The sequence below is a fragment of the Castor canadensis genome, chromosome 4 (genome assembly GCF_047511655.1).
Source record: "Castor canadensis chromosome 4, mCasCan1.hap1v2, whole genome shotgun sequence".
Classification (NCBI taxonomy): domain Eukaryota; kingdom Metazoa; phylum Chordata; class Mammalia; order Rodentia; family Castoridae; genus Castor; species Castor canadensis.
Window position 1 is genome coordinate 69,189,529 of NC_133389.1, and position 13,296 is coordinate 69,202,824.

A 13,296-nucleotide genomic window follows, 5' to 3' on the forward strand; every position below is an offset into this window, starting at 1 on the left:
TGGGCTGTTAACAGGAAATGGGGCCCTGAGTTAGAATCTAGGACTCATCGTGAGAGTGTCTGTTTGAATCCAGCTATGAGAACAGTGAAGAGCCTGCGTTGGAGGGAGGAGGGGGAGGTCCCAGACCATAACCCAGAGGTGCTCACTGATGACCCACTGTGTAAGTGCCCAGGTCTATGATCTTCCTCTCTTCTTCTTGAACCAGGAATTCAAAGTAATAACTCAGATAAATCTCCTTCAGTCTGCTTGCAACAAGTACATCATCGAACCTCATATGAATTTTCAGGCTTGGTTTCAAGCCTTGGAGCACCTTAGGGAGGATGAGATGGGGGTTTAGATTGGAAATGATATGCGAGGATGGGGTGGGTCATGGAAGAAAGCAAGAAAAAATTAAGCAGATTGGGGTTGGGTAGTACTTATTTGTTATCAATTTTAATTTTCACTCTTGATATTTATGTATATTAAAATGTTTGTTATACTATTTCATGGTTATGATTTTGTTCTTTCATCTCCTGGGTTAATAATGACATGGAGACTCTTACATTTCATGTGGAAATAAGAAATCTTGGCAGGAGTCTCATTTTACTTTACGCAGAAATAGGATGAGCTGACTAGTTCTTTGTCAAGCATGCTGAACTAGATACAGGTCCACCTTGCACAGAGCAAGTGTTGATTTCAATATGATGAAATAGATTGTTGCAGTAAGATGGCCCCTCAGGACTCCTGGATTAGAGGTCAGAGGTGCTATCAATATCCTGAAACTGCGAAAACTGAATATCTTTAGAAATGATATTTGCAACAGAAAATGGCAGAGTAGGAAGCTCTGTGTTCAAGCTCCACACAGAAACAACCATTAAGCTGGGTGGTGGTGGCCTTAGCTATAAGAATCAACAATTTGAGGTAGTTGGAAAGTGGTCATACACAATTACCCCTGTGGTGATTGATTTAAGGGGGTCACTGAAGTTGGACAGTTTTGGTAAAGTGAAAATTGCATTTCTTGGAAACAAAATAAATTTAAAAATCTTTAACCAGCTTGACCAAGGAAAACAAAAAGTTGCAAATTATCAATATCAGGTGTAAAACAGAGTGCATTATGACAAAAGCTACAATTAGTAACATACTAGTAAAGGAATATTACAAAAGGGTTTATGTTTGGAAAGTCAAGAGCAGGTAAAATTAACAAATTTCCTCCAAGACACAACCTAACATAGCTCACTAAAGATAAACTGACTTATGTGAATATTCCTGTATTTACCAAATACATTTATGGTTAAGAGCCTTCTATTGCTCATTTTGGCAAATTGTCTGTGAAGATTAGCATGGCCCCTGTGGGAGGATAACATGCAAATTCATGAGGTGTTCCATATTTTATATAACAGGCAATGAGCCCTGTTGAAATTGTCCCAAAAAGGGGGATCTGGAGTGGAGGATAATAGACAATGACAGGGGTGGTGGATCTCATCAAGATACATTGTAAACACATGTGTGATGTCTCAATGAAAATGCCCTATAAAACTCATATATACTATTGAAATGTGAAAAAAGAGTCTATTGAGAAAGAGAACTGAAAGCACAGATACCTTTATTGGTGAATTATAGCAGTTATCTTAAAAGGAATTAATATCCATTCTACATAAAATATTCCAAAACATAGAAATGACAAGAGCATTTCTCAACTCCTTTTTACTCAGATTTACCAGAATTCATTTTGACAAAAATACTGAGAAAACAGAAGAAAATCAGAATAAAGGACAGAAGTACTCCTCACAGTGAAGAAGACAGAATCCTCAGCAAAATATTAGAACGTTGACCCTGGAAATATATTGATGACTAAATACAGACAGAGTTTATCTGGGATAGAAGAATGTTTCATAATTCAAAAGTTTCTGATTATGTCTGTATTTCCATATCAAAAGACTTTAAGAGAAACTGTAGGGTCTTCCCAACAGATGTAGAACAATGCTTAATACAAATTCTAAGTAGAATAAAAATGCTCCACAAATCAGGATTTGAAAAGAATTTCTTTTTCCAAAATTGTTTCTTTTTAAATCAGTGGATTAAGTCATGTGACTTCTACCCAGCACAGATTCTGCACACAGGCTCCTGTCTCAGTGTCCACAGACACAAACCTGTGCAAGCTCTGATAATACAGCTTCATTTTGAAATGGGCTCCACTGTTGTGGGAGTTTTGAGAAGTCCCAGGGAGCATGGGGCCCACAACATCCCATAGTGTCCCAAGAACTAACAATCCTGGCTGGACACTGAATCTGCTGTCATCACCTAATTCAGGGGAAGCCCTGCATTACCCTTCCCCCAGTGGCTGGACCTGGAAGTCTGCTATAGGACTCAGCAACTTGGGAAGTCAGTGGGAGGCCAAGAGTCAATTGAGGCTCACAAGGCATAGATGTCATGACAGGACAAGTTGTCCTCAATCCAGTGTATACAACTGTCCAGAGGTAGTTGGATCAAGTCTTTTTAGGGATATGAAAAATGGACAAGCAAATTATTGTAGCATAATTAGGAGGTTCTAGGAATAACTCAGAAACTTTGTATATTTAGATACACATTTCCAAACTCCTGCTATCTGTTCCTTTGTCTTTCAGCAATATCTCCTAATAAGTGGTAGGTGGTCAACCCTCCTAATTCATAGTCCTCAACCATGCATGGACTCAACCATCTGAGAATGGAAAACATTAAAAAGTGTCAGACTTGGTGGTTCACACCTATACACCCATCTACTTGACAGGCAAATATCAGAAGATTCAAGGGCCAAAGACAAACCAAGCGAAGTATTAGTGAAATCCCATTCCAACAAAAATTGCAGGGCAAAGGTGCAGCCTGTAATCCCACCTATGTGGGAGGTACAGGTAGGAGGATCAAGGTCTGAGGAGGCCTACCCTAAGTTCTATAATTAAAATGTTACACACTGTCTGACAAACAACTAAGGTAAAAAAAGCCTTGTGTGTCTCAAATGTGGCACAAGTGTTAAAGCACCTGCCTAGCAAGTGAGCAGCCCTGATTTCAAATGAGTATGGTCAACATAAAAAAATGAAAAATTGAAGGAGAAATACATATATATTAAAAAAAACCCCTTTCAATGGTTTGTTCCTCTGCAACAAGCCGACTTGCTGTATTTCTAAAGCAGCACATTATCTATTTACATAGCATTATATGTTATTATTTGCAAGTACTCCGTAGATGAGCTAAAGTATATGAAAGGATGTTCATAAATCACGGCACCTGAAAATCATATGCAGCTTTCTTATAAAACTAAATATCTATTTACCATATGACCCTGCTAAACAACTTTTGGGTATATTTCTGAGGGACCTTAATTAACATAGTGTCAAAATGCTTATATACCTATGTTTTTAGTAGCTCTATTCACAACAGAAAATATATAGAAACAGCCTATTTGCCCACCAACAAATGAATTTATACAGAAGATGTGGTATATAGCCACAATGGCATATTACTCAGCCATAAAGCCATAAAGTCCTTTGCAATAAAATTTAGTAACTTCTTTCCTGTCTACCTTGGTGCTAAAGGTCATATTGTTTAGGACCTCCCTGTTTTGTTTTTTGCCCAGAACTGGCCTTGGGCTGCAATCCTCCTTACCTGTGCCTCCTATACTGCTGGAATTACAGATGTAAGTCATCACGGCCAGCCTAGTCCACATAAAATTTAACATTTATAAAATGGCTCAGCCTAGGTCCCGTTGAGCCTGCTATATGGTGTCCCACACACTTGCACAGTCCACAGGCAGGAATTGGCACCCCCTCATTGTTCTTGGACTCATAATCTTCCTTGTGGCTTTCTGAAACCTGGGCTTCTGAAGAAGTGAGTTTCTCTGACTGGTGCCTCCAAGCTGGCCTGTGTTCTGTTGGCTCTGGTGGTGTTGTTCAAGCAGGAGCCAGAACTCCAGTCTCCACAGACCTGTTTGAGGTTGTTCATCAGCATCAGAGGCTTTCTTACCTGGCAATAAAATAAATGGTTGCAAGTACTTCCAACCAATCAAATCTGTGCATGCTATGAGAAAGGCCCTTGCTTGCTGTCTGCTCTCCAGAAGTCTGCTTCTGTGTGCTACAAGGCAGGCATGGAGGCAGAAGCAGTATCTGCTGTGTAAAACACAGGGAACCATTGAAACATGAAAATACTCATTTCCTCACTTCCACTGCTCTGCCTCAATGATACCTTCATAGCAAGAGAGAGAGGCTCATGGGACTGACCCACACTGGGAACTGAGTGGGGGAAGTTGTATTGAAATTCATTCTCAGAAACAAAAAAAATTCCAGTTCGCAAGTTTAAGAAAGTAATCTGGGATTATATCAGTGCAGACTGAGATGTAGCACATCTCAACTTACTTATTCCTTTTGGTTGGTTATTTGATAATTCAAAACACTCTTATTTTTATTTCCAATGGGTGGTCTCAGAAGATCCTGGTCAAGAAGATCACAGGTCCTTGTGTGCTTGAACAGAGAACTGGATACAGACACTGATTGCAAAGCAGTAGTGAAGTTTTATTGAAAGAGAAAAGAAATAGAAAGAGCAGTGTGCTCTGGATAGGTGGCACAGAAGCACTGATCTTTGTTCAAAGGGCAATTTATAAGTTGTAAGAGAAAACGGTGGAAAAAATCTGGGTGGTCTCTACAGGATGGGCTAGCATGATTGACAGTTTTGATTGACAAGGTCTTATTCTGTGCATGTGTCTATTCTGATTCCCAAGTCTTTAATTGTATGTATGAGAGTTATCAATATTCATAAGATATTAAGTAGAGGACTTCACCCGAGAGGACAGATTGAAGACAGAACTTTCTTTACTGAGCATGCACCATTTTCCAATATGAACTGCCAAGAGACTCCCTTACCTTTTGATAATTTACAACTTCAGAGAAATTTACATTGAAAAGGAATTTACAGCTGAGTGCTGGTACCAGCAAGGACAAGGAGGAATTCCTCACTCAGGAGTGACCTTTTGATGAATAAGGTGGTGTCTCATGACAGGTTTCTTCTTTTCCTATTACTAGCCTGCCTCATTTTCATGACTGAAAGAGGACAGTAAGGTTATTTCAGTATATGAATACTGTTGGTTCAGGTTTGGAAAACACTACACTTCCCACACATCCTATACCCCACCTCTGATACCGAGATTCTGATTTAATTCATCAGCAGTATGGCCTGAGGATTAGGATTATTTTAAAGCTCCTGGAGTATCCTAACCTGCAGCCAAGGTCAAGGACATGGCTTTAGCCAAGAAGTGGGGCTGAAGAGGTCCTTTGGAATGACCTGAAACCTTACCTCGAAAGAGGCCTTCTCTCAGGAGTCAGTGAGTCACCAGGAGAGACGTAGAAGTTGGCTGTATGGCAGAACCTGGGCCTTGCTCTGGGCTCTTTCTGAAGGTAGAATTAGGGATGTAAAGGACTGCTGCTCCCTCAGGAGGAGCCAGCCGTCCATGTCTGAGAAGGCCAAGGAAGTGATCTTGAGCTCAGCCTTTTAGACTGAGTGGGAATTTCCACTGTGGTAAAGTGGGGAGTGCTGAATAATTCCAGTGGTGAGATCAGACCAATTAATGGTCTTCTCAGTGTGGCATGGAGAGCAGTGAGACACTGAAGGAGAATTTGGGAGCCATAGTGCCCAGACTTTGAAAAGGCTTTTGTGCCTTTCTCCTCTGAGAGCATGACAAGCTCTAAGGCTACTTTATTCTCTACTGTTCCTGAGAAGAAAGAACACCCCATGCTGGGATCACAGATGTCCTAGACCTGAAAGGGCTCAAGAAAGGAATGAACAAGACAGGACATTTGAAAGGACTCACTCACTCAGGAAGGGAATGAGAAAACACATATCAAGAGGGTCAGCAGGCTGATCACCAAATGGCAAAATTTTATTTTTCTCAGCAAGCTTTATACAAAAGAGGAAGAGACTTAAACATCAAAACAATCTGACCTAGTTACAACCTTTCTGGCTTTGTCATCCTGTATTTTTACTGCCAGTGTCCTTGACTAAGTATAAACTGCTTTTTAGTCAAGGGAAACCATTTATAGTTCCTTCCCACTGTGATAGAGACATGGTGCACCTGCAGATTGCAATCTTGTCAGAAAGCTGCTAAGCCACAGTGAACTTGTCAGACTGTGGCTTTTGATTCCCAACACCCCCAGCCATAGAGTGAGTGGAGTAGTGAGTGGAGTAGCTCATGACAAGAGTCAATGCCTTAAATTTAAAAAAAGAAGTAGAAGAGGAGGAGGAGATGCACCCAAGAACACCAGTCCACTTTGGTTCTGCAGGATTTTGTTTCACTTCCCTTCCCTTCAAGGTCATGGTGGATGACCTGCAGGTAAGTATTATGTCGATTCCAGCTCTTAGGGAGTAGGTAATGGCTCTTTGTGGGTCTGTGTTCAGTGATGAATTGGTGGGTTCCTAAGGTCACAATTTGTCAGGGAGAGCCCAAGAGTGCTCAAGTCCTTTGCCTTTGCACAGTTGGCTATTTCTCCCTTCTTCCATGAGTGGTTTACATCACTTGACAGTTTCAGCATGTGTTGCTATGCCTGACTTGAACCAGCTCTGGACTTTGAGTCATATTCCTCAAGGAACAATTGAACATTTTTAGTTTTGAGATAATAAATGGGACCATTGTCATATGTACTTTCTGTCCTATAAGTGAGACCCTGGAAGACAATATCTACCAATCAGCTCAAAGGATGTGACTGCAAAGTTAGAGAAAGCTGCCTGGGCCTGGGCAAAGCCAAAGCATATGGACCTGAGAGGTCAGGAATGACCATGCAAGGATGAGGACTTGATGATACCTCCCAACATGTGAGAAGAAGCATCTTGATAGGCTCCAGGGAAAGGCTTTTAATGATGAGTGCTGTTCTCCAACTTCTAAATCCCCAAATCAATTTGCTTAGGGAACTGATTACACCAACCTGTTACCATCATTTTACTAGGACAGAGAAAGAATTTCAACATTTCTTCAGGATGAGTTCACACATGGTGAGAGCTATAGGAGTTCTGAATATGGCATCATTCATATCCCCAAAGCACAGAGAATACATTGCCAAGGAGCACAAAAGTGTCTGCAGTTCACTCATGAGAGGGACGATTCTTAGGATGCTTCCTCTGCTGTAGTGCCTGGCCCTGCATTTGAGAATATTCTTTATTCTGGCAGCTTTAACATATTTTCTCTGACACAAAATCTGTGAACTCTTGTTGGTTTTTTTCACTTATCAGTGATAAGTCCCTTTTTGGTTTGCCTGTGCTGTGTTCAATTTCCCTCCAATTTTTTTAAATTGGCTACATCATTTCTTCATGAATCCCTGGAAGTGACTAGTACAGTTTAAGATTTCATTTGTCATTATGTGGAGAAGGAGAAAATGTGGAAAGTTGTGTGAGTGTTAAGTATCTGGGGGAGACAAACAGATGAGCAAAAATGTAGTTAGAAGATAACATTTAAATAAAATCCAATGTTTTAGAACAGCGTGAAGAGAGCAAGGATTTTATAATGTGGAATATTTCATTGACCTCTCAAGGATGAGGAAAATTTGTTTTTAAACATTGAGTATTTAAAAAAAAACCAGAAAGATGCAAACTTTTGCAACACATGTTTTTCAGCCTCTCTAGACCTAAAAGTTTTTCCACAACATTTGCCTTCCAAAAGCCATTTCAGCATTATGGAATATTTCAGAGCTGTAAGTCTTGCAGAAAATAGTCCCTCTTCAATGTTATATAAATAAGTTTAAACCACTTTTTTTGTAGTACTGAGGTTTGAACTCAGAGGCTACACCTTGAGCTACTCCAGTAGCCATGTTTTGTGAAGGGTATTTTTGAGGTAGGGTCTTTCTAACTATTTGTCTGGGATGGCTTTGAAATGCAATCCTCCTGATCTCTGCCTCCTGAGTAGCTAGGATTATAGGGCTGAGCCACTAGTACCCGGGGTAGTTTAAACTATTTCTAACATTTTATAGCTGTTTCAGCAGAGCAAGCATTTGTCATTTTAAAAGACAGCAAAGAGTTCTTTTGAAAATATTCACCAATGTGTCAATGCTCCTGGGGACTGAGTCCCCAGCTCTGTTTCCTCCCTCAGTTTTGGGGACTTATATCTCTCTTTGTACATCTAAAAACTTGCCATGTTTGGTTTTCCTTTCTGAAATTTCTACTATATGCAGAAACTGTGCAAACTCAGAATCAAAGCCTTTCATAATGAGGTTTAGGTGTAAGTGTGATTGTTTTTGACCCTTGTAAGTTCCTTCTTGCAGAACCTTCTGGAGCTGATTTCTGACAGCTCTCTGGGGACTGCACTTGCCTGAGCACCTTGCCTCTGGCTCCTGGATAGACATTCTGATCCCCTTTTGTCCTTCATCACTCTATACATAGAACTCAGCTCTTGCCTGGCTTCCACTTACAGCAAGACAACCACTAATCCCAAACCTGGGGCAAGTCTACTAAGGAAGGCTGAAGATCTGGGGATCACAGCAAAGTCCTGGCTGTCCTGCTTCCTGTCCTTCTATTCTTACCTCATGTTTTGAACTGAAGTGCAACACCAAATTCTTCACTTCCTCTTATGCAGCTCTTGACCAAAGGTGTCCAAAGTTTCCAAAATGTTCTGAAGAAATGGGTTTGCCCTCTTCAGAAAAGAGCTGGAATTACATAGAGTGAAACAACTTCTGTGAGGTTTGCCAGATGGATGAAATCCTGATTACCTAAAGGGTTGGGATCTAGGGGGTGTCTGAACAGCATTCAAATTGTCCCCATTAACTGATGATGGACAGGAAGGTGTGAGGGACATGAAGTAACTATAAAATTATACAGCATTAGAGTAGCTCATGAATAAAATAGACCCATTTAAACAATCACATTGGGGAGTCTTGGGGTTTTGCTTTTAATTTTGCTGTGATGAATACTAGGTTCCCAGAGTGCAGAGTTCATGAGACCTCACTATCTCAACTCTTCATTTCAGAATTACTGAGCTGGGCAGTATCTGCAGAGAGCACACTGACAAGGGCCAGGAAACCTGTGCAATTACTTGAGGTTCAGACTATATGTGAGCTGAGCTGCAGAGGGACTTTGGAGGTCTCTGCTGAGCCTGGGGAAGCCAACAGAGCTGGACAGTCTGGGCTGCAGCAGCAGAGCAGAGCAAGGCCACAGGAACAGAGACCAGGTCATAAATAATGATGCTTTATGGCAGTATGCACCTGGGGTCTTGCTTTGATGCATCACAGCACTTCAGCCAGCCAGGACCATAAAAGCAGCAGGATATTTCCAGAGGCTCAGAGCACAGGTGAGACCCTTGGCAGACAAATCCTCCTCTAAACTTGAGCACACTTTCCATTCAATGAACTCTTAAGAGCATGGCCATATTGTTCCAAGAGATCAGGTTTTCTGCTTGCCCACATTTAGTGTTAGGGAAGACTTTGATCTAGATGTTCATTGTAATTTAGATTAAAGTCTTGGCAAGAGATATTTGAGAATGTGGGGGAGTCTAAGCAATTATCAAGCAAACTGAATTCTTCAGATATGTGAAAATGGAATAGTCAATATGATGTTTTGCTGAATTTGTATTTTTTAAATATGGTGATTTATTAAACTGAAAATGTGTTTTAATTTGGAGATAATGATTTTTTTAAAGACATACAAATAAATTTAAGAACAGAAGACATATACTTTCTCTGATCACAGGTCCCAAGGCATAGCTGCAGTAGTCATAGTAATGTGGCCTTGCATAGTGAGGTACTTGATTCATATTTCAGCCGGTATCCTCAAAGCCCTGTAGCCAAGATTATGAAGATTTGATTTGGATAACTTGAATTTCCACACATAGATGCTTTCTTTTTTCTTTTGTTCTTTCTAAGGCTTTGGAATTGGGGGCTACTTAATTGTCTTTTAAGTTGGTGGTGGGTAAGATCAGTTCTTTGTTTTCCAGTTTGGCTGTCCTTCCTTGTCCACCCTTTTTGCCACTGCACCTAGCAAGCTGCTTTGTGTGTAACAGGAGCACAGTTAAACCTGTTGCATTCTTTCTGCCAGTCTCCCTAATGGGAGCCTGAAATGGGTCAGCCTAAATGCAGAAGTGTGTAACTTCTGGGATGTGAAAAGCAGACAAAGAACACTTTATTGAAGTCATTGATGTAAATGAACAAAAGCATATTTTTGAGGGGAACCTAATTTGTGGGAAGTATGTTTCATTAAAAATATGCTAACTGGCCAGGTGCTGGTGGCTCAATCTTGTAATCCTAGCTACTCAGACAAGAGGGCAGAGATCAGGAGGATTGTGGTTTGAAGCCACACCAGGCAAATGGTTAGTCAGACCCTATCTCAAAAAAAAAAAAATCACAAAAACAGGGCTGGCAGAGTAGCTCAAGTGGTAGAGCCTCTGCCTAATAAGCATGAGGCCCTGAGTTCAAACCCCAGTACAGCCATAAAAAAATGCCAACTGAACTCATGGCTATATGGTCCTACTTGTGTTCTGTAACTGATGTGAAGTTTAAAAGAAGGCTGGTGGTTTATTTGCTAGTTCTGGGTTGGTGATAACTGTGGCTGGTGGTCGTTTTAAGGATAGGTAGATGGGGAATGTGAATAGCAGTGTGACTGCAACATAGTCACATCGTTGGACGGACTGAGTATTCAGTGCATCTCTGACTGGCTCTGTCAGTTGTAGTCTTGTTATCTTGAGTGTAACCATCCTAAAAGATGATGTGGAGGTAAATTGACCTCTAAAACTTACATTTGGACAAAAACCACTGCAATTTTGGGAAGGATCGACTAGTTAGTAACCCCAGGTTGTGGTTGAATTTTCATAAGTTTCCTGTTAATATAATTGTTTACTTACCATAAGGAACGCTGAGACTAATACTTTAAGGTATTTTAAGCCCCAAAAAGCAAACTCTTGAAACAGTCGCCTCTCACATCCCCTGGTGTGCACCCTGGCCATGACAAGAGGCAATATTTAGATGTTTGTAGCACAGGGCTCTATTCAGCTTCCTGCAGGTGACTCAAATGCTGCCTTTACGCTCAAGAACCAAATTTGTTGCCTTTTCTTCACTCTACAACCCTGCTCCTTTCATAATACTGAATTATGCTTCTACAGTCCACAGGGGGCAATTAGCTTTTAGCAAAGAGAGTCTCAAGCACAGATCTTTTAAAGCATAAAAAAATAATAATGCTTTATAAATTGAGACATGAGAAATTAGGTTTATTTGCAACCAGATGCAAATCCTAGTCTATTGCTTTTTCCCCCATTTACTCAAAGAACTATTCTTTTTCTTTTTAGTGTTATTGTAAGTCAGTGAGATTATAGATTCTTTCCTAGCTTCCTCATCCCAACCAATCCGTACCCTTTCAGAGGTCCCCGCAGGTGAACACATGCAAGATATGAGTGTCTCTGAGAGTGAATTTTCTATGTTGTAAATATTTTCAAGCTGGAAAGTTGAAAATTCTCCTCTAAATTTGTGTCTCTATTTCTTGCCTTGGGTCTAACTGACATTTACTCAATTTCTTCCTACAGAATCAGATGGGTAAGTCCTTTTTTTGGTATAATTAACCTGACCTGATGGATAAGTGATTTTTATTTGACACATTCACCCATCAAGTTAACAATTTCTGTAAAACAGTGTATCAGAATTTATAGCAGTAAACTATCCTTAGGAAGTTATTTTACCCTAAAATCAGGGCATATCAGACATTTCCTGTATTACTTCTCATTCCACTTTTGGGAGTATTTTCTTTCTTTTGACATTCTTTCTGTACTGAAATGTTCCAGCATGAGTGGTATTTCAATAAGATCCAAAGGTTAAGTGGGATCAGTTGTGCTTACTGTGTTGTGTGATGTTCTGTGCTGTTTGGAATAGTTGATTCTGGTTTTAGGCCAATTGGAAATGAATGGTGATAATGCATCTTGAAGTTTTCACTCCAGGCATCTCAATCAAAGTCCAGTGGAATAAAGAAGAAGCAAGTCTGCAGAAAGACCAGACTGGGGCAACATCTGCTTTCCCAGGGCCCCTCCTGGCACAGCATAGAGTGGTGCTCTGTGTTCTTGTGGAGGTCATGCACTGCAGAGTGACCACTGGATGTCCATCCTGGCTGGGGATCTATCAATTGGGTTGTGCTTCACATGTGCCCATTTAGAGTGACAACAGAACCTTAAGTCATTTATACAAGGACAATGAGCTGATGAGGACCTTAACCAAGATAAAAACAGAAGTCAGCTCTGGGGGATGTATTGGGAAGTTTATAGTGATTGAAGGAAATAGAAAATTGTTAAATATGTGCTGACAACATAAACTTTTAGCCATCTGAATAGTAAATAAACAGACAACTTAGTATATCTAGGCAAAGGTATAGAAACCAAGCTGTTGATGGGAGGAATGCAACACTGTACCCATTGGCTTTGGAGCAGCTGTGTTTTGAGCACAAGTATTCTTGAGGAAGTCAGAGCTGTGAACAGGGACTTCACATCCCTCTGTCACCTGGGGATGTCCCTCATAAGACTGAGGCCTAAAGAAGCACCCATTGCTTCTGCAACTCCCCCAGCCCTAGCTTTTGCAACCTTAGTGGGGTCTTTCCAGTAGACGCCACATTTTCATCTCACTTACAAACATTAGGGAAAGCATTCTTACAAACTTGTATTGCTTTGCACTTATGTAAGTCACTACAATTCGTAGCCTCTTGCTGGCAGAGAAAAGTTACAGTAAACCACTCTGCTGCCTGTGTCTTATCTTCAGGAATGTGGTGCTTGGTTTGTATATGCTTTGGGGACTGGGAAGTAAGAATTCCCCAATACCAGAAAGTGTGCTTGTCAACCGGTCAGGCACATCCTTAGTCTTGGTAACTTACAAATCAAACTGAATTGTGTTCTGAAACAGTTTACCCTTGGATGGTAATGCCATCTTTCCCATAATTGCCTAATAAAATCTTGACTCACAAACTTCAACCAGGTTGATTTGTTCATCCAGTTTAGCTTGTCAGCATCTGTTTCAAATTGAATTCTAAAATATTCAAATTTGAAGATTTCCCTTAGATTTAAACCAGAGCTCATTTTCCTTTTGGAATCAGATGTTGATGTTACCCAGAAAATAACTCTCAACTCAGTGTCACTGGGTAGGAAGGGAAGTTCGCAAATTGTTTTCATTCATACCCAAGCAACAAACCAACCAAGCAGTACAGAGCTATGTTTTCACATCTTGGAAGCTCCCTTCTCCAGAGTCCTATGTATGTCTCTCTTTAGCATGTCTGGGGCTCAGAGTCACTCTCCCCTTCAATCTGCATCCTTCAAAGTGAAATATTAAGTGGGATCTGTAAGGCTGGATATTG

General features: G+C 40.6%; 1 pseudogene; it reads left to right on the forward strand.

The window, feature by feature from the left end:
• The first annotated feature begins 1,274 nt into the window (after positions 1-1,274).
• LOC141422865 (U6 spliceosomal RNA) lies at positions 1,275-1,371 on the forward strand (annotated as a pseudogene).
• Positions 1,372-13,296: the final 11,925 nt, after the last annotated feature.